The sequence below is a fragment of the Barbus barbus genome (assembly GCF_936440315.1).
Source record: "Barbus barbus genome assembly, chromosome: 40".
Taxonomy (NCBI): Eukaryota; Metazoa; Chordata; class Actinopteri; order Cypriniformes; family Cyprinidae; genus Barbus; species Barbus barbus.
The window spans coordinates 2,277,442-2,299,080 of NC_136718.1; positions in this window are offsets into that span (position 1 = coordinate 2,277,442).

The window sequence follows — 21,639 nt, forward strand, 5'->3', positions numbered from 1 at the left end:
TGAACCCCCAACTGCTCCCCAGGCACCGCAGCATTGGCTGCCCACTGCTCCGGGTGTATGTGCACTTGGATGGGTTAAATGCAGAGCACAAATTCTGAGTATGGGTTGCCACAGACCACTTCACTTTTCCTTTCCTTTATATTTTCACATTCAGTGTTTCTAATCTTCAGTGTGTTTGTCCACAGGTTCCTGTCCATGCAATATCTACAAACAGGGACTCCTCTCTTGTCTGAGCAGCCTTTGGTACTCTCTAAAAATCAGTCATGAATCAGACCCATGAAAAAGAACAAGACACAGCAATGTGCAATGTGATTAGTGATTTTAATTGTAAACTCGTGTTTTATATTTTGACCTTATTGCCTGTTTGAAAGATATTAGACTACTCTACATTGTTGCAAATTTTACACACATAGAGGGCATAATATGAAATTGGGGCTCATCATTAATTTTGCTATCCATCAGCGCTTTTGCAACGATATTTCCCTTGTGTTTGACTAGTGGTTTCTATGTATAGGTTAGTATTTCTTTAAAAACAAGCTTACAAAATTCACTATCATGCCCACATTGCAGTAATTAGAAAAATGTTCAGAGGATTACTGTTAATTGCAATTTTTTTAACTGCATGATTTTTACTGTACATTTCTACCATATGGACATCAACTTGACATAGTCACCACTGATAAGCTACTACCAAATATAATGTACAATCTTTAAAATAGAAACTTACATTTTTCTGTAAAGCTGCTTTGCAATGATTTGTTTTGTGAAAACCCATAGGTTAAATAAAAAATAAAAAATGAGATCTCTTTAACATCTCAAATATTTCTCCTAGACAGAAATTAGGTTACTTTAAGAGTCTTCTGCTTCTCAAACTTCTCTCCTGATATTAGGAAGAGCATCCACTGAGCAATATTTTTTTTCCTATGGGAAGCGCTGTACAAATAAACTTGAATTGAGATGGATTTAGGTCATGGTGCCTTAAAAAGTACTTAAGAGGGAAATTAAGGCGGTCTTGCAAATGAAGCTACTTAAACATATGATCTTACTGAAACTGCGGTTAAAGATACAGGTGTTGCAATAACCTAAACACTCTGAAGATTTGGAAGCTGTGGAAACAGAGCACAAATCTGAAGATGCCATCCACATAGATCTCAGTAAACAAACAAGATCCAGATAAAAGAGAAACTGCTAGCAATCCAATTAGAGTTAGAAGTGGAATTATGTCGACAACATTACCAGAGTCAGATCTTAAGGTTTTTGCACACAGAGTCCGAAATTCCCGTCCTTAATTTTCACATGTTACAAAAAAATAAATACGAGCTCACGTTGTGTCAATCATGTTTACACACTGCCTCCGAAACTTTTGTCCATCATAGAAAAATTTGGGCCGAGTTTGATTTTCTGCGTTTTTGCATCTGTAGCCAGCATTGTGATAGGAAAGGATGACGGATATTAAAAAATGAAAAAAACGCATATGAACATTTCGGACTCAGTGTGCAAGGACCTTTACACTTCTGAGCACTTTGACAAAGAGAGAAATTCAGCTGAAAGAGCTGGAGCTTGACCAAAAGTCACAGCCTCATTCCTTATTCTATTGTACTGTTTCGGGGCTGTAGTGCATCGTGTATAGTGTATATTGTATTGTACAACCTAAATTCTGGAAATGTTGGGACATTTTTTAAATTTGAATAAAATGAAAACTAAAAGAATTTCAAAATCACATGAGCCAATATTTTATTGACAATAGAACACAGATAACATAAATGTTTAAACTGAGAAATTTTACAATTTTATGCTACAGGTCTAAAAATAGTTGGGACGGGGGCATGTTTACCATAGTGTAGCATCTCCTCTTCTTTTCAAAACAGTTTAAAGACATCTGGGCATCGAGTTAATGAGTTTCTGGAGTTTTGCTGTCGGAATTTGGTCCCATTCTTGCCTGATATAGGTTTCCAGCTGCTGACGAGTTTGTGGTCGTCTTTGACGTATTTTTTGTTTTATGATGCACCAAATGTTCTCTATAGGTGAAAGATCTGGACTGCCGGCAGGCCAAGTCAGCACCCGGACTCTTCTACTACGAAGCCATGCTGTTGTAATAGCTGCAGTGTGTTTTGCATTGTCCTGCTAAAATACACAAGGCCTTCCCTGAAATAGACGTCGTCTGGAGGGGAGCATATGTTGTTCTAAAACCTTTATATTAGGGCTGTCAAAGTTAACGCGTTAATAGTGTTAATGCAAATTTATTTAATGGCACTAATTTTATTAACGCGCGATTAACGCAACGCACATTTTCTGACCCGTGGCCTAGCCCGTAGTTGGAGAAATGGAGCTGCACAGTGTTGCCAACTTAGCGACATTGCGGATGCCTTTAGCGACTTTTTTCCCTTCAAAAAGCACCCAAACCTTATTTAGATTCTGAGACTCACTGGTACTGCCGCGAGACTACCGGTCTTTCTGTCCCAGCGCGTGCACACACCTTTCTCTCTCTGTGCGTCTGCTCTGTTCAGCGAATGGCGGAGAGGAGCAGCGCTTTTAGTTAAACACAGATTTTATGTTGCTTCTCTAATTTTACATGCAAGTATAGCCGAAATATCAGCACAGCTATTGTCTTTATCTTATGTGTTTTTGATTTCATCAGGCGACGGCTTGATTATCAGGATTTGTGCAGATTAACATCTTAGAAGGGAGAGCTTTTTATGTAGTCTTAATGTGTCGCATTTCAATCACTATTTCATATTCATTCCCTTGTCTGACAACAGAAACTGTCAAAAATAATCAATGAAAACAGTTTTATTGAGAATTTAGATGCATCAAAATATTATTAAAGGCAAATCTAATAATAAATAATAAATGCACATTTTGCATGTTCAGAAGAAGAGCTGCCCTGTTGTGCAAAAATGTAAACAGGTTTGTGTAAGTAAATTGCTCAGAGCAAAGAAGTAATGGGAACCTGGTATTTCTTTTTCCATGTGTCTTATAGACATGAACAAGTTCTTTGAAAAAAATCTATGACCTTTGAAACAAGTCTAGCCTTCATGCTCTATGTTGACTATTGTTTCAATAATAATATACATTAACAATAACATACAATAACATATATTTGCAAAAAGCATCCATATTTGTCCATGCCCATGTTGATTAGAGTATTAAAAACTTGAAAAGTATTAATTTAAGGCACATTTAGGACAAATAAAAATGTGCGATTACGTTGCGATTAATCACGAATTAACTCATGACAATCATGCGATTAATCGCGATTAAATATTTTAATCGATTGGCAACCCTATTATATACCTTCCAGCATTCATAGTACCTTCCAAAACATGCAAGCTGCCCATACCGTATGCATTTATGCACCCCCATACCACCAGAGATGCTGGCTTTTGAACTGAATGCTGATAACTCGCTGGAAGGTCTCGTCTGACCATAGAACTCTTTTCCACTTTGAAACAGTCCATTTTAAATGAGCCTTAGCCCACAGGACATGTGGAACATTTTTGCTTGAGTTAACTGCTAATTTCATTTTACTTTATATTCTTTAAAATAAATTTAAGCTTCTGTAATGTTGTTTTAATTTCAGTTACATTACTGCTTGCTTTTAATTCACCAAAAAGTGCACTAAATGTCTTTTGAAACGTTTGAGCTGCAGAGAAGAGCTTTTCAAAGCTCAAGCTGATTAAAACCTACTTGAGGTCTACCATGGCCCAAGAGCGTCTCAGTGGACTTGCTGTCATCAGCATCAATAATGATGTTTCTCAGAATTTGTTATTTTATGCAGTCATTGATGACTTTGCTGCAAATAAATCCAGGCGTGTTCAGTTTTGAAACTGTTTTGTAATTCTGAAAACATAGTTTTTGCACTTTATTGTTGATTTGCACTTTAATTTCTAATTAGATTTTTGTGCGATTCTTCAGTTGACTGTAAGTTAAAGAAAAGTTGGAGATGAACACATGGGCATCATGAGATGGTCATGTTGCAGACCTCGTGTTTTGCAGGCCTGAGGGCAGTCAGTTAACTTAATCATCCCGTTTCCTGTTGGATCAATCCATCAGTTCATGATCCATACATGCTGATCAGCTCACGAGGGTCCTCCATGGGTTGCTAAAAAGACCCTTGCAGTCCTCGATACAAAAAACCTTTGTTGGCTATCTGAGCTCTGCTATCGATTGCTTCAGTCTTTTCCTGTCTGTTGTGCTGCTGAGAGGTTTGCGTTTGTAGCTCCGCTTTTTTATTGAATCTTTACCTTACTTTCACTCTCTGTTGTTTAAAGTGATAATATATAACTTAATTCCCACCATATTTCTGGTATTATCTATCAAACTAATTTAACTAATTTGACCGTTCGCTTTTTAAAACGGTTCCATTCGCGTTTCTATTCGCACCTATTATTGTTTTCTTTTTTCTCGCTCCGTTTTCATTTATCTCTCGCTCCGTTTTTCACGAGTTCATCAAACAACAGTGGTAAGTGGTAAGTTAAGTTGGTATCATTCATCAGTCACGGTGAGTAATGGCTTCTTCTCCTGCTATTGTTGTTTGCACTTCATGTCACATGTATAGTTTCTCTCTCTCTGTCGGCGACGAGGGATTCACGTGTGATAAATGCAGGGAAATAGTTAGGCTGACAGAGAAGGTTTCAGAATTGCTTACCGTGGCGATGAGATTAATAGCAGACTGCTGTCACTCAATGGCTGGATGTCCAAGTGGTGCCCGCAGAATAACATAGACTTTATAGACAATTGGACCTGTTGAAAAGAGATGGTGTTCATCTCTCCTGGGGTGGTGCCGCTCTTCTCTCTAGAAATATGGCACATAGTCTTAGAGTTCATACTTGACTAACTGGGGCCCAGGTCAGGAAGCAGACAGACTGGCTAAACCGACCGTCTGCTAGCCGCCTCACGTCACAGAAGTCAGTTAATTCTCAGCACATAGAGACTCCTTCACCTAGATATCACATTATAGAGACTATGTCTGTCTCTATAGAAAATACAAAAAACGTCCAAACCAAATTAAGAGTAACAATTTAATTGATGTTCAACAAATAAAAAATGTTTACAATACAGAGAAACTATTGATAAAGCTTGGCTTACTGAATATCAGGTCCCTTTCTGCTAAAGCACTATTTGTAAATGATTTGATCAATGATAATAATCTAGATTTGCTCTGTTTGACAGAAACATTGCTAAAACCAGATGAATACATTACTTTAAATGAGTCCACCCCCCAAGATTACTGCTATAAAAATGAGCCACGTCCAAAAGGTAAAGGGAGGTGTTGCTACAATTTATTGCGATATTCTCAGTATTTCCTGGAGGGCAGGCTTTATGTATAACTTTTTTGAAGTTATGGTGCTGCGTATAACATTATCTAGAGAAACACATGTTGGTGATAAATCTCCTGTGATGTTTGTACTGGCTACTGTACACAGGCCACCAGGGCACCACAGAGACTTTATTAAAGAATTTGCTGATTTTCTATCTGAGTTAGTACTGGCTGCAGATAAAGTCTTAATTGTTAGCGATTTTAATATCCATGTCGATAATGAAAAAGATGCATTAGGATCAGCATTCATAGACATTCTGAACTCTATTGGGGTTAGACAACACGTTTCCTGACCTACTCATTGTCGAAATCATACTCTAGATTTAATACTGTCACATGGAATTGATGTTAGTGGTGTTGAAATTCTACAGCAAAGCGATGATATCTCAGATCATTATATAGTCTTGTGTAAACTCCATATAGCTAAAACTGTAAATTATACTCCTTTAGGGATGTAACGGTATGAAAATTTCTCATCACGATTATAGTGACCAAAATTATCACAGTTATCAGTATTATCACGGTATTGTTCAAATGTGCTGGAGATGTTCAAAAAGTACCGATACATAAATCACTTCACCAAGTTTTATACTTAAAAATCAACAAACAGCAAATAAAATGACTTTTTGTTTGCATTATCACTAAAACAATAACATTACCAATGAGGTCTGGATTTTAAATGACAACTTGACTGACACCAGTTTAATAGCATGTTCAAATAAATAATCTAAATGTTCAAATAAAGCTTTGAAAAAGTTTCATATAAAGGTAAACCTCACATTTAAGCCTTTAAAGAAAAGAGTTAAGTCAAAATGATAATTGATTAATAAGGGGAAGGGGAGGGGGGAAGTGGTGTGTGGCCAAGTATGGTGACCCATACTCAGAATTTGTGCTCTGCATTTAACCCATCCAAGTGTACACACAGTAGTGAACATACACCCAGAGCAGTGGGCAGCCATTTATGCTGCGGCGCCCAGGGAGCAGTTGGGGGTTCGGTGCTTTGCTCAAGGGTCTCACCTCAGTCGTGGTATTGAGGGTGGAGAGAGAGTTTTGATGATTCACTCCCCCACCTACAATCCCAGCCGGACCTGAGACTCGAACCCACAACCTTCAGGTTACAAGTCGAACTCTCTATCCACTTATCTGCTCCATAAATAATTCTATATAGCCTATCTGAATTGTTTAAATGTGTAGAATCCACATAAGCTTGTTTTTCATCAACCGGTTAAAATTTACAGCAGGTCATGCAAATTTGGTCCGTTTTTGGCCAGACAGAAACTGCACACAGGCTGAATGTAAATAAGTGTCTGTAAATCCACTCTCTGACAGCAGGCTGCACTTTATATTGAAAAGCTGAATTACAGCTGATTCCCGTGAACTCCGCGAACAAAGCAGTATTGTTTAAGAACACTTCCTTTAGGTATTACATGGAGCTGAGATGAAAACAAAATGCCATCGAATCGTTTCTGAAGACAGTCAGATCCTTCAGAGGTACATTCATATAATTAATTCACTGATATATTCATTTGTATAATTCCCTCGGCACTCTTTTAAAACCTCCCAGCTTTTCCGCCCTGTTTTCACTCAGAATGAAACTACTCTGCTGTTGTGCGCACGTGAGACTGTTACTGAAAACTCTGCTTTATGCCAGACAGTATTTATTTATCGTGAGTTGTTCAGATCGCGGTAATCGAATACGGTTTTAATGATAATTAAAATATGAAACGGTAATACTAACCGTGGGGAATTTTATCATGATTTATCGTCAAACCGGTAATCGTTACATCCCTATACTCCTTGTTACAAGTATGATCCATCACCTCTACCACAAAATATTGCCTTGTAAGTAATCTTCCTGATTTATCTCAATTCCTCAGCATATCGAACAGCGCAGAAAAACTTGTAACACTGATGATGTAAAAGAAACTATGGACTCTCTCTTTTCTAGCGCTTTAGATACAGTTGCTCCTTTACGCTTAAGGAAGATCAAAGAAAACAGTCCGACTCCGTGGTATAATGAGCACACTCACACCTTAAATAGAGCAGCCCAGAAAATGGAGCGCAGATGGAGGAAAACAAAACTAGAGGTATTTTGTATAGCCTGGCGGGAAAATACCCCATCCTACAGAAAAGCATTAAAAACTGCTAGATCTGATTACTTTTCATCTCTTCTAGAAGAAAACAAACATAACCCCCGGTATTCATTCAATACAGTCACTAAATTAATTAAAAATAAAGTATCAACAGGTGTTGGCATTTCCCAAGAGCACAGCAGTAATGACTTTATGAACTACTTTACTTCCAAGATCGATACTATCAGAGATCAAATTGTAACAATGCAGCCGTTAGCTACAATATCGCATCAGAGAGTGCACTATAGATCCCCTGAGGAACAATTCCGCTCATTCTCTACTATAGGAGAGGAAGAATTTTATAAATTTGTTAAATCATCTAAACCAACAACATGTATGTTAGACCCTATTCCATCTAATCTACTAAAAGAGCTACTTCCAGAAGTCATAGATCCTTTTTTAGCTATTATTAATTCATCACTGTCATTAGGATATGTCCCCAAAACCTTCAAATTTGCTGTTATTAAGCATCTCATTAAAAAACACAACTTGACCCCAAAGATCTAGTTAATTACAGACCGATCTCAAATCTCCCTTTTCTGTCAAAGATAGTAGAAAATGTAGCATCCTCGCAATTATATTCATTCTTAGAGAAAAATAGTATTTGTGAGGAATTCCAGTCAGGATTTAGACCGTATCATAGTACTGAGACTGCTCTCATTAGAGTTACAAATGACCTGCTTCTATCATCTGATCGTGGTTGTATCTCTTTATTAGTTCTACTGGATCTTAGCGCAGCGTTCGACACTATCGACCACAACATTCTTTTAAATAGACTAGAACACTTTGTTGGCATTAGTGGAAGTTCATTAGCATGGTTCAAATCGTACTTATCTGAACGCCATCAGTTCGTAGCAGTGAATGAAGAGGTATCATATCGATCACAAGTGCAGTATGGAGTACCTCAAGGCTCAGTACTAGGGCCGTTACTTTTCACGCTTTACATGTTACCCTTGGGAGATATTATCAGGAGACATGGTGTTAGCTTTCACTGTTATGCTGATGATACTCAGCTCTATATTTCTTTGCGGCCGAGTGAAACACACCAAATTGAGAAACTAACGGAATGCATAGTCGATATAAAAAACTGGATGACGAGTAACTTCTTACTGCTAAATTCTGAAAAAACAGCAGTGTTAATTATCAGACCTAAAAACCCCACATGTCATAAGCTAGAACACTATCTAACACTTGACGGCTGCTCTGTCAATTCTTCCTCATCAGTTAGGAACTTAGGTGTGCTGTTTAATAGCAATTTTTCATTTGAAATCCATGTTTCTAGCATCTGTAAAACTGTGTTTTTCCATCTCAAAAACATATCTAAATTGCGACCTATGCTCTCAACGTCAAATGCAGAAATACTAATTCATGCGTTTATGACCTCAAGGTTAGACTATTGTAATGCTTTATTGAGTGGTTGTTCTGCACGCTTGATCAACAAATTACAGTTGGTCCAAAATGCAGCAGCTAGAGTCCTTTCTAGAACCAGGAAGTTCGACCATATTAGCCCGGTTCTGTCAACACTGCATTGGCTACCTATCAAACATCGTATAGATTTTAAAAATCTTGTTAATTACTTATAAAGCCCTGAATGGCTTAGCTCCTCAGTACTTGAGCGAGCTCTTATCACATTATAGTCCTCTACGTCCGCTGCAATCTCAAAACTCTGGCCATTTGATAATACCTAGAATATCAAAATCGACTGCGGGCGGCAGATCCTTTTCCTATTTAGCACCGAAACTCTGGAACAATCTAGCTAATACTGTTCGGGAGGCAGACACACTCTGTCAGTTTAAATCTAGATTAAAGACACATTTCTTTAACCTGGCTTACACATAACACACTATTACACTTCTATTATTCAAATCCGTTAAAGGATTGTTAGGCTGCATTAATTAGATCAACCGGAAACCGGGGACACTCCCCATAACACATGATGTACTTGTTACATCATAAGAAGAATGTCATCTACACTAATATTTGTCTGTTTCTTTCTTATTCTGTTTCTCAGTCTGTGTCCGGACCAGATGGTGGATCGGCACCGGGAGATGATGTATGTGGCCCTGATCGTCGGCGGAGGCCGGACACCTGGATGAGCCCCGAGGACATATCCCCAGTGAAGACCTCAACTTAAAATACAATAAAACTTAAAATAAAACAAATGACTAAAAATATAATAAAATACCGAATTACATAATACTATTATTGTCAGAAATTGCGACAATATAAAAATAGAAATATAATACATTTATACATTTAAAATTGTTTATTAAAACAATAAGTAAACAATAAATAAACAATAATATCCTGGCCAGAGGAGAACTGGCCCCCCGACTGAGCCTGGTTTCTCCCAAGTTTTTTTTTTTTCCATTCTGTCACAGAGGGGAGTTTTGGTTCCTTGCCGCTGTCGCCTCTGGCTTGCTCATTTGGGGACCTTAATTTCTAGCTATTATCGTCAATTTGATTTCACAGATACTATTTAAACTAAACTGAGCTAGACAATGACATCTCTGAATTCAATAATGAAATGCCTTTAACTGAAATTTGAGTGTTTAATCTTATTTTTATAAATTACTGACACTGTCCTCCAGTTTAAACTGTTAAGTGCTTTGACACAATCTGTATTGTTAAAAGTGCTATATAAATAAAGGTGACTTGACCTGACTTGACTTGTTTCTTGATTAAGTTAGTTATTATCTCTCTTCTGAGTGGACAAGAAAATGCTAATAGGAAACCACTATAGGATATTGACGTCAGTGGTAGTGATGACTAACTTAGCACTCGTGATGGTTCGGAGAGGGGGAAGATTTTAGATTCTACTTAGAGTGAGTTTGTTTGATATCTCTGTATATGAAATCTCTACACGGCCCAGATCCGGCCTACATCTGGCCCGCATGGATTTCACACGGGCCAGATGTGGGCCAGATCTGGGCTAAAACTATGTTGCTGTCTGGGGAGTATGGTGGATCAGGGGTAGACCCTCTGATCCCGACACAAGCAGATCGACAGACGGTAAGACAGCGACCCCAGAGACTGAAACATCAGCCTGCTGTACTGAGTTATGATACACTGGGTCAACCATCCTTGGTACAAAGAAACTGTAACGGAGTTCCACTGCGTGGTACGACTCAGCTCGGCACGGTTCAGAACAGCACGGCTCAGTTCGGCTCGGTTTGCGTTTCCACTGCAGTTTAGTACCGCTGAGTGGGTAGGATTATTCACGTGTGCTTATTTTTGATTATTCGGCTGGCTTGGAACCTCGGCCGTGGTGGTACTAAAAAAAGTACCAGGTACTGTACCCAGTGGAAAACTCCCCAAAAGTGAGCCGTACTGAGGCTTACTGTGCCTGTACCTTGCAGCGGAAAAGTGCCATAAGGTAACAGAGGCAAGGCAAGGCAAGTTTATTTATATAGCACATTTCGTACACAGTGGTAATTCAAAGTGCTTTACATAAAAGAAAGTGAAATAGACATTAAAAATCAATAAAAACATGGAAATAAAAATAATAAAAACAAGGAATTTTAAAATGATATAGAAATTGTTTTAAAATAAGTTTAAAGAAAATTATTATACTTAAAATTCATTGCAGTCAGTTCAGACATACAGCACAGTGTTCATTCAACAAATGCACAGCTAAAGAGATGAGTTTTGAGTCTTGATTTAAATGTGGCTAATGTTTTAGCACATCTGATCTCTTCTGGAAGCTGGTTCCAACTGCGGGCCGCATAATAGCTAAAAGCAGACTCCCCTTGTTTTGTGTGAACCCTTGGTATTTCTAACTGACTCGATCCTAATGATCTGAGTGGTCTGTTCGGTTTATATTCAGTGAGCATATCAGCAATATATTTAGGTCCTGGGCCATTGAATGACTTATAAACAAGTAAAAGTACTTTAAAATCAATCCTAAATGTAACTGGAAGCCAGTGTAAGGACCTGAGGACTGGTGTGATATGCTCAGATTTTCTGGTTCTAGTCAGAATCCTGGCAGCAGTGTTCTGGATGAGCTGCAGTTGTCTAATGGTCTTCTTGGGAAGGCCGGTGAGGAGACCATTACAGTAATCCACCCTGCTGGTGATAAAGGCATGAACAAGTTTCTCCAAGTCTTGACTGGAAACAAAACATCTAATTCTTGCAATGTTTTTGAGATGATAGTATGCTGATTTAGTTACTGCTTTGACATGACTACTGAAACTAAGGTCTGTCTCCAGAATCACCCCAAGATTTCTGACTTGATTTTTAGTTGTTTGACCCCTAGAGTCAAGGTATGCATTCACCTTGAGAAGTTCAATTCCAACCCCAGCCATGTCAGATTGTACAAACGGCTTATCTGATTCCCGTGGTCTTGTCCCGATTGGGGCATTTTAATTTATAATTTAATGTATTTGTTATATTTGTGTTTTATTCATTATTTGAAGTTTTTCATTTACATGATTTATTCATTTGCTATAATTGTAATGTATAGTTTAATGCATTTATTGTTTCTTGCTCTATTTTTATAATATATATTTGTTTGTTTATTATAATTTTAATTTATAATTTAATTAATTTAATATATTTCTGTTGCATACATATATATATATATATATATATATATATATATATCCCCAGGGCTCATCCAGGTGTCCCGGCCTCCGCCGACGATCAGGGCCGCAGACATCATCTCCCAGCGCCGATCCACCATCTGATCCGGACACGGACTGAGAAACAGAATAAGAAAGAAAAATATATATATTAGCGTAGATGCCATTCTTCTTACGATGTAACGAGTACATTGTGTGTTGGGGAGTGTTCCCGGTTCCGGATGATCTAAAATGCAGCCTAAAAATCGTTTAACTGATTTGAATAATAGAAGCGTATTAGTGTGTTATGTGTAAGCCAGGTTAAAGAAATGTGTCTTTAATCTAGATTTAAACTGGCAGAGTGTGTCTGCCTCCCGAACAGTGTTAGGTAGATTGTTCCAGAGTTTGGGTGCTAAATAGGAAAAGGATCTGCTGCTCGCAGTCGATTTTGATATTCTAGGTATTATCAAACGGCCAGAGTTTTGAGAACGCAGCAGACGTGGAGGACTGTAATGTGATAAGAGCTCGCTCAGGTACTGAAGAGCTAAGCCATTCAGGGCTTTATAAGTAATTAACAAGATTTTAAAATCTATACGATGTTTGATAGGAAGCCAGTGCAGTGTTGACAGAACCGGGCTAATATGGTAATACTTCCTGGTTCTAGTAAGGACTCTAGCTGCTGCTAAGGTTGCATCCAGAGGCATCATGCCCATTCAAAGTGAGGGGGCACATACCCCCTCAGATCTTTGAGCCAAGTGGATTTTGAATGCAGCTTCCGAAAGACAAAAAAAAGCAGAATAATATTTTCTATATTCGATACAATCACACCAAGTCAAGTCAAGTCAAGTCACCTTTACTTATATAGCGCTTTTTACAATGCAAATTGTGTCAAAGCACTGCACAATATCAAAAAAAAAAAAGGAAAATAATGTGTCAATAAGTTTAAATAGTGTCTTTGCAATAAGGTCGGCGATATCGCTGGAAATGAAGCGTCCCCAACTAAGCAAGCCAGAGGCGACAGCGGCAAGGAACCAAAACTCTATCGGTGACAGAATGGAGAAAAAACCTTGGGAGAAACCAGGCTCAGTCGGGGGGCCAATTCTCCTCTGGCCAAACAAACCAGCAGTTCAGTTCCAAACTGCAGCAAGTCAGATTGAATGGGCTCAGCTGGTTCCAGTGGTCTTTTCCGATGGCTGTCTAAGTGGCGGGGTCCTCAATGGGGATCTGTCTCTGGCGTTCATCCAGGTGTTTGGCCTCTGCCTACGATCAGGGACACATACGTCATCTCCCGGCGCTGATCCTCCATCTCAGGTGTTCGGTCATCTCAGATCATGTAATGGTTAGATCCAGACTGAAGTTCTGTAATTCCTGGCTACCACGGGTGGCAGGAACGTAGAGACAAGCAGAGACATGATTAGCGTAGCTGCTGTTCCATCTAAGCAAAAATAAATTGTTCAACCCAAGCTAAAGAATAATAATAATGTACATTTGATCAGATATAACTGCAGTACAATATTATAAGATTCATTATGTGAATGCTTGGCTAAAGAGATGTGTCTTTAATCTAGATTTAAACAGAGAGAGTGTGTCTGAACCCCGAATGTTATCAGGAAGGCTATTCCAGAGTTTGGGAGCCAAATGTGAAAAAGCTTTACCTCCTTTAGTGGACTTTGCTATCCTAGGTACTACCAAAAGTCCAGAGTTTTGCGACCTTAGAGAGCGGGTTGGATTATAGCGTGGTAGAAGACAAGTTAGATAAGCAGGTGCTAAACCATTTAGGGCCTTATAGGCAAGTAATAATAATTTGTAAATGATACGGAACTGAATAGGTAGCCAGTGCAGAGACTGTAAAATTGGGGTAATATGATCATATTTTCTTGATCTGGTAAGAACTCTAGCCACTGCATTTTGGACTATCTGTAGCTTGTTTATTGAAGATGCAGGACAACCAGCTAACAGTGCATTACAATAGTCCAGTCTAGAGGTCATGAATGCATGAACTAGCTTTTCTGCATCAGAAACAGGTAGCATGCTTCGAAGCTTGGCAATGTTTCTAAGATGGAAGAATGCTGTTTTTGTAACATGGGAAATATGATTTTCAAAGGACAAGTTGCTGTCTAAAATAACACCCAGATTTTTTACTTTAGAGGACGTAACAGTACATCCGTCTAGTTGCAAATTATAATCCACGAGATTCTGTGTACTGTTTTTTGGTCCAATAAGTAATATCTCTGTCTTATCTGAATTTAGTAGGAGGAAATTATTGGTCATCCAATCTTTTACACTTTTTACACAATCTATTAGCTTAGATAGTTGAGAAGTTTCATCTGGTCTTGTTGAGATATATAATTGAGTATCATCAGCATAGCAATGAAAACTTATCCCGTGTTTTCTAATAATATTTCCAAGGGGCAACATGTAAGTTGAAAATAGCAGAGGACCTAGGACAGATCCTTGTGGTACTCCATACTTTACTGGTGATAATTGAGATGACTCCCCATTTAAATGAACAAAGTGGTAGCGATCGGACAGGTAGGATCTAAACCATCTTAAAGCCTGTCCTTGAATACCAATATATTTTTGTAATCGATCTATGAGTATATTATGGTCTATAGTGTCAAACGCAGCACTAAGATCAAGTAATACTAGCAATGAGGTGCAGCCTTGATCTGAAGCAAGTAGTAAGTCATTCGTAATTTTAACAAGTGCAGTTTCTGTACTATGATTGGGCCTGAAACCTGATTGAAATTCTTCATAGAGATAATTTTTTTGCAAAAAGGAGCATAATTAAGTAGACACAACTTTTTCTAAAATTTTTGACATAAACGGAAGATTTGAAATGGGTCTGTAATTTGCCAGTTCATTAGAATCTAGTTGTGGTTTCTTAATAAGAGGCTTAATAACCGCCACCTTGAATGGTTTTGGGACGTGACCTAAATATAACGATGAGTTAATAATATTGAGAAGCGGTTTTTCTGCTACGGGTAACAACTCTTTCAGTAATTTAGTAGGTACAGGATCTAATAAACACGTTGTTGGTTTAGATGCACTGATAAGTTTATTTAGCTCTTCCTGTCTTATAGTTGTAAAGCACGGCAGTTTTTCTTTGGGTGCGATGAATGAAGCTGAAATACTAGACGCAGTAGAATCTACATTTGTTATTGTATTTCTGATGTTATCTATTTTATCAGTAAAGAAATTCATAAAGTCATGACTATTAAACTGTGGGGGAATATTTAGATCGGGTGGTGTCTGTTTATTTGTTAGTCTAGCCACTGTGCTAAATAAGAACCTTGGATTGTTTTGGTTATTATCTATGAGTTTGCGGATATGCTCTACCCTGGCAGCTTTTAGAGCCTGTCTATAGCTGGACATACTGTTTTTCCACGCAATTCTAAAAACTTCTAATTTAGTTTTTCTCCATTTGCGCTCAAGAATACGAGTTTCTTTCTTGAGAGAATGGGTATAACTGTTGTACCATGGCGCAGTACGTTTTTCTCTAACCTTTTTCAATTTGAGGGGGGCAACAGCTTCTAATGTATTAGAGAAGATAGTGCCCATGTTGCTAGTCATTTCGTCTAGTTCATGCGTATTTATGGGTACACAGAGCAGTTGAGATAAATCAGGCAGGTTATTTGTGAATCTGTCTTTGGTGGCTGGAATAATAGTTCTGCCCAGACGATAACGCGGAGCCATATAACTAATATCAGTAATAGGCAGCATGCACGATACAAGGAAATGATCAGTAACATCGTCACTTTGAGGTACGATATCTATATTAGTAAGATCAAGTCCATGCGATATAATTAAATCTAGCGTATGATTAAAACGATGAGTGGGCCCGGTGACGTTTTGCTTGACTCCAAAAGAGTTTATTAGGTCAGTAAACGCAAGTCCTAACGCATCATTTGTATTATCAACGTGAATGTTAAAATCTCAGACAATTAGCAGTTTATCAACACTAACCAATAGATCTGAGAGTAAATCTGCAAATTCTTTTAGGAAATCTGTATATGGCCCTGGCGGTCTATACACAGTAGCCAGAGCAAGAGATAGGAGAGATTTATTTTGCATATCTAACAGTGTAACATTAAGCAGAAGTATTTCGAATGAGTTAAACCTCCTGTATCCTGTTTTCTGAGTAACATTGAGAATATCACTATATATTGTTGCAACACCGCCGCCACGACCAGTCTGACGGGGCTCATGTTTATAACAGTAGCTTGGTGGAGTAGACTCATTTAGACCAAAATATTCATTTGGTTTAAGCCAGGTTTCAGTCAAGCAGAGTAAATCAAAATTATTATCTGTGATCATTTAATTTACAATAACTGCTTTGGGTGCGAGTGATCTAATGTTTAAGAGCCCAAGTTTTAAAAATTGTTTTTGTTCATATATTTTGCGTTTTTCTGGTTTAATCACGGTCAGATTTTTTCTAGATCCTGCATTGAATTTATATTTTGACCTCGCTATTCGGGGAACAGACACAGTCTGTATAGATTGGACAACGCAATTACTTCTATTTTTTAAGTGGGTAGAACAAAAGTCGTCATAGCAGTTATTTGAGAATTGGCTTACTAGTCAGATGGAGCGTAGCGTCCTGGAGATGTTGTCCGACAGGAGTTCCGCTCCGACTCTGCTGGGGTGCAGGCCATCAGCACGGAAAAGCCTAGGACGCTCCCACAAAAGATTCCAATTATTAACAAAGAGCAGTTTCTGTTCTTTACACCATGACGATAACCATTAGTTTAAAGCAAACAGTCTACTGAACCTTTCGTTTCCTTGTCGATACGTGGGAAGCGGTCCTGACACGATGACCGTCGCCACGGGCGATGTGCTGCGTACCGTCTCGATCAGGCTCCTGTAGTCCCTCTTCAGTGTCTCCGTCTGCCGCAGCTTGATGTCGTTGGCCCCCGCGTGCAGCACGACAGCACCGATGTTCTCGTTGCCCTTCAGGATCGCAGGTATCTGCGCAGAAACATCGAGAACACGTGCACCGGGGAAACAGTGAGTGTGCACTTTACCTTCAGCTGACATAGCACGGACGTGCCGGACGATGGAGCTTCCCACGACCACAGCATCGCGTTCCGTCTCGCGGAGGGGGGCGAAGCGGTTCTGGGTGGAGATGAAGGACATCTGGGAAGATCGCGTTCTGGGTGCACAGGGTCTGTGCAAAGAAACACACAGAGTAGAGGTGGTGGGGATGTTAGAAGCGTGTACTTTACCTTCAGCTAGCGTAGCACGGACGTGCCGGACAATGGAGTCTCCAACGATCACAACGTCGCGTTCTGTCTCGCGGAGGGGGGCGAATTTGTTTCTTGTGGAGATCTCGAAGACAGGGGGGGGGGGAAGTCGTCACCCGAGGCCTGGCTCGCGTCCTCCGCTGCTGCAGCACCCAGGGTCCGTGGTGTCCCGGCGCCGGAGTGAAGGACATCTGGGAAGATCGAGTCCTGGGTGCACAGGGTCTGTGCAGAGAAACACACGGAGTAGAGGTGGTGGGAGTGTTAGCAGCGTGCTGTATACTTACCCCGGACTTGTGAGCGTCAGCCCGGGATGTTTCCAGCGCAGCTCTCCGTTCCTTCAGCTGGGCCTTTTTCTCCAGCAGGTCGCGGATCTGTTTCTCCACGGCCTCCAGTTCCAGCTGCAGCTCGAACGTGTCCTCACCTGCACTCAGAGGTAGACACAAATCCGCCATTTAAGCAATTAACAGTGAAACGATAGTAATGTGTGTGAATAGAGGATTTGCAATGTAAGCGAGATTAGCGGCTGCCGATGCTAATGGGCTATAAGCTAATAGCAGACTCGAGAATCAGAATAAAACTAGTGATAAACAGGCGCTCTGATCGGATTTGTTATAGAACGCTATAGTGGATATATTCACACGTTATAGAAAAGCCGTTTGAATAAGGCAGTCGAAGCCCCACTGTCGTCGTTAAAGCAGGTTCAGTGGCAAACGGTTCCGTATAGCGCACTAACTAACAACCCGACCAAACGCGCCAACCCGTTTGACTAAGGCTGTCAAAGCCCCACTGTCGTCGTTAAAGCAGGTTCAGTGGCAAACGGGATCACGGAGAAAAAAACAAAACAAAAAAGGCGAAAAGGGCAAGGCCCTGTGTGTGTGTGTGTGTGTGTGATCTCAGTCTGGGTGTGTGCCGGAAGCGGAAGCGTTCTCTGGTGGCAAGCGTCCTCTGGTGGCCGGGAGCGTCCTGACTATCTGAAAACCAGGGATTATCCCTACCACAATTTTATCACCAGTGTGATTAAATTGTTCAGCGCAGAGACAGACGCGTTTTACAGCACTGCGCATTATAACCAATCACACACGATGCTTTTGAGCTTTATGAATGCAAGGACCAATGAGAGGAGTTCAGATGAGTCATCATTAAAATGCCAGCGTTTTCTTCACTCGCTCGCTAACTGAATATCTCTTTCTGGCGAATTCTCTCGTTAGAAACAATAAAGTGCAGATTTGTGTATGAATCTGTAAGATATTCATTTCACAGTGTAAACAGCTTCAGTAACTTTAATGGGAGTTTTTGAGAGTGCTTGAACTCTAGACTGTCAGTGAAAATGTTCTTTGATCATGTAAATGTTCTTTGCTCTCTTTCTGTACAATGAAAGTGTTACGATAAGTAGCCTAACTTACAATGTTTTTATTCACATTAACTCTCAATGTTAAATTCACATTAAATATAAAGTCAGTCGTAGTAAAACTATGTTATGGCATGACGCCCATATCTGTTACTTAAGTAAACAGACTGGTTTTATGTATAGTTAATTAGGCTACTTTGACCATTGCCCACTATAGATCAACTAACATAATCTATAAAGGTGAGAATCGAGATATTTCATGATATAGTTAATGCGTTTGAGAATGTTTCGAATAAAAAGGAAAAAATAAATAAATAAAACATAAGAACATACGTGCTATTGTAACTGACGACCCCCCCCCCCCACACACACACACACTCACACTCATGCCCCCTCAAAAATAAAGAGTGCATGACGGTTGCATCTTGCATACTAAAGGAATCTGTTTCTGATTCTATTTCTCCTAATAATTATTTTATTTAAAATATTAAATGTATTACTTAATTGTTACTTTATTTCAGCAGAAGGGCATATCAGCATCAACACATCAGCATGTCTGCTTTTCCTGAGAGAATCTGAAACCTCTCAAGAGGGGGAGAGATTGCTTGAACACACTCGTAAGATGAGGACAGGTAGAAAAGAACGGATAAAGTGGTACTCTTTTCCCAAAACTTACAGAGCAGGGTCTTCAGATGTGGGAATTAAGGACATTCTTCTGTAGGTTATGTTCTCTGTCAAATCTCTAAACAAAATGACAAGCCAGTAGCAGTGGAATCATATTCCCCTGCAGGGCCTTGTCATCCTCTTCAAAGAGAACTTCTAATGACTTTCTGGCAAGTTGCTGCCTAAAATATGAAGTTGTGCATTATTAATATCAAACATGTAACTTTGAATCCACATTCATCTCTGAAGAGTTGTTTTGCATGTTGTGGCTTTTTCCCTCTTCTGTTTTGGCACCTTTAGAGAGTTGGCATAAGCAGACAAGTAATTGTGTGTGTAATGAAATGGAAGTCACTGTTTCGATGAACTTGGAACTCTGTTGTTTTCACACTGCATGAAAAGAGCTGTATCCGGACAAATATGGGCATGGGAAATCCCAGTTAAACTTCATGTATACAAGATGTTTAAGGCAGAGTGCTTGGAAAGGTAGCACGCAAAAGTAAATTTCGTGATACAACCAGATATCTCATATATGTGGATGTATACAGGAATCGGTGGAAGTTCCTAGGAATGGCTGTGAGGTGTGAATGCCTTTCGTATGTTAATGACTAGCAGTTAGAGGTGCTGTCTTTGTTATCATAGCCAGGTGGGAGGGATTAGCCATGGTGTGCCTTCGAGAGGACAGCACATACTTTTTTTTGTACATCAAAACTGTATAAAACACCCTGTCTGTACAACATGTGTTTACTAAATATGTTTATTAATAGAATTTACTTTGTATATTTTATATTTTTTTAAATAACTGAAATTCAATAGACATAATTACCTTTATTAATGTGTGAAAATTACTTTTTGTTATGTTTCTGACTCTTCATGATCATAGTAGTCAAGAGGAATGCATCAAACATTTCAGAATATAACATTTATTGTAAAGGTTTACATTTACAGATGATGACAAAAAAGACAATGTGACCAACAATCTTTTGTAATTACATTGGCCTAAATCTCAACCACTGTGCACAGTGGAATAATGACCGAGACCTTCTCTTTAGTGTGACTTAACTGCACAGTTGAAGTACTAAGTACACATCTGCCTGCAATGCGCTCAACAGGGAGAAATGCTGAAGCAGCATCAGTATGTGTGCCCTGCAAACTCCATACTTCTACAGGACTCCCAAAGAAATGTCTGTCTGGATGACAGTGCAACCATGTTACCTTTGCAACAATATGCTGAAAAGTACATGCCTTAGATTTTAAAGTAACTATTAGAAACCTTTTAATAATTCCAGTGCGGACATCTGCATTTGGATCTAGGACTGGTTCCTCAAAACTGGAATTACCAGCACACCATTTAGCCAAAACACAAGCAGACCTTTCAGTTCTGCAACTATTAACTGACAGAGTTACTCCAAGATTCTTAACTTTAGAGCAAGTCTTTGCAAAACGAGCTACCTGTAAGACACAGCTGTCAGGATATATTTTATTGTACATTAATAAAAGATGTTCTCTGTCAGATTCATCTAGAACAACATCCTGAAATTGCGGCAGTGGTTCAATACTGGCTACATCCTCTAAAAGAAGCGTTTCAGATGAGATCTGGGAATTTTGTTTCAAAAACATCATGTCAGTGGCTCCATAAAGAGACAAAGTATCACATTTCTTGCTTGCTAGGATGTTGATAAATTCAGTACCATATTCACGAGGCAATGGCATATAAAGTTGTTGGTTCTGTTGAAAATGTCTCATGATTTGAACTTCAATGTTTCGGCGGTTATTATGATACTGCCCTAACATTCCATTAAATCTTTCAAAAGAGAAGCACCAGAATGAATATACAGGTCCATAATCTAAAATGCAGTCTTTCAAATGTAAATGCAGATGCATGTTGGGTGTGCAGTTTAGTGGCCCATAAAGACTGACAAACTTAGATATGCAAATGTCTGCAGATACCTGTCAGCTACTTCCAGTCTATCTGTGGAGAAAACTCTTGAGCATATGATAATGCACGCTTGTACAAAGTCAGACCACATATCATAATGTTTGTCACCAATCAATCCCTTCAAACAGAAAAGAGAAAATATAGTAGTCCAATTTTTCCACTGATAAGCAGTAAATCCAGTAAACCCAGAGGCAATTTTCAGAGGAATCCTTCCCACATAATGAGGCACCTTTAAAGAATCTATTCTTCTTTGTATTTCATCAAGCTTATTGGTGCTTAAAACACCAAGCGCCTTCCATAACCTGAATATGTGCTTGGCTGTTCCGAGAAGTAGATTATGCATTGGGTCAATGACAACAAACCTTATGGCATCATAATACTTGAGATGAAAAAGTTCAGACCACCTGGCCCCATATTGAGCTTCAAGTCTTTTTTGGG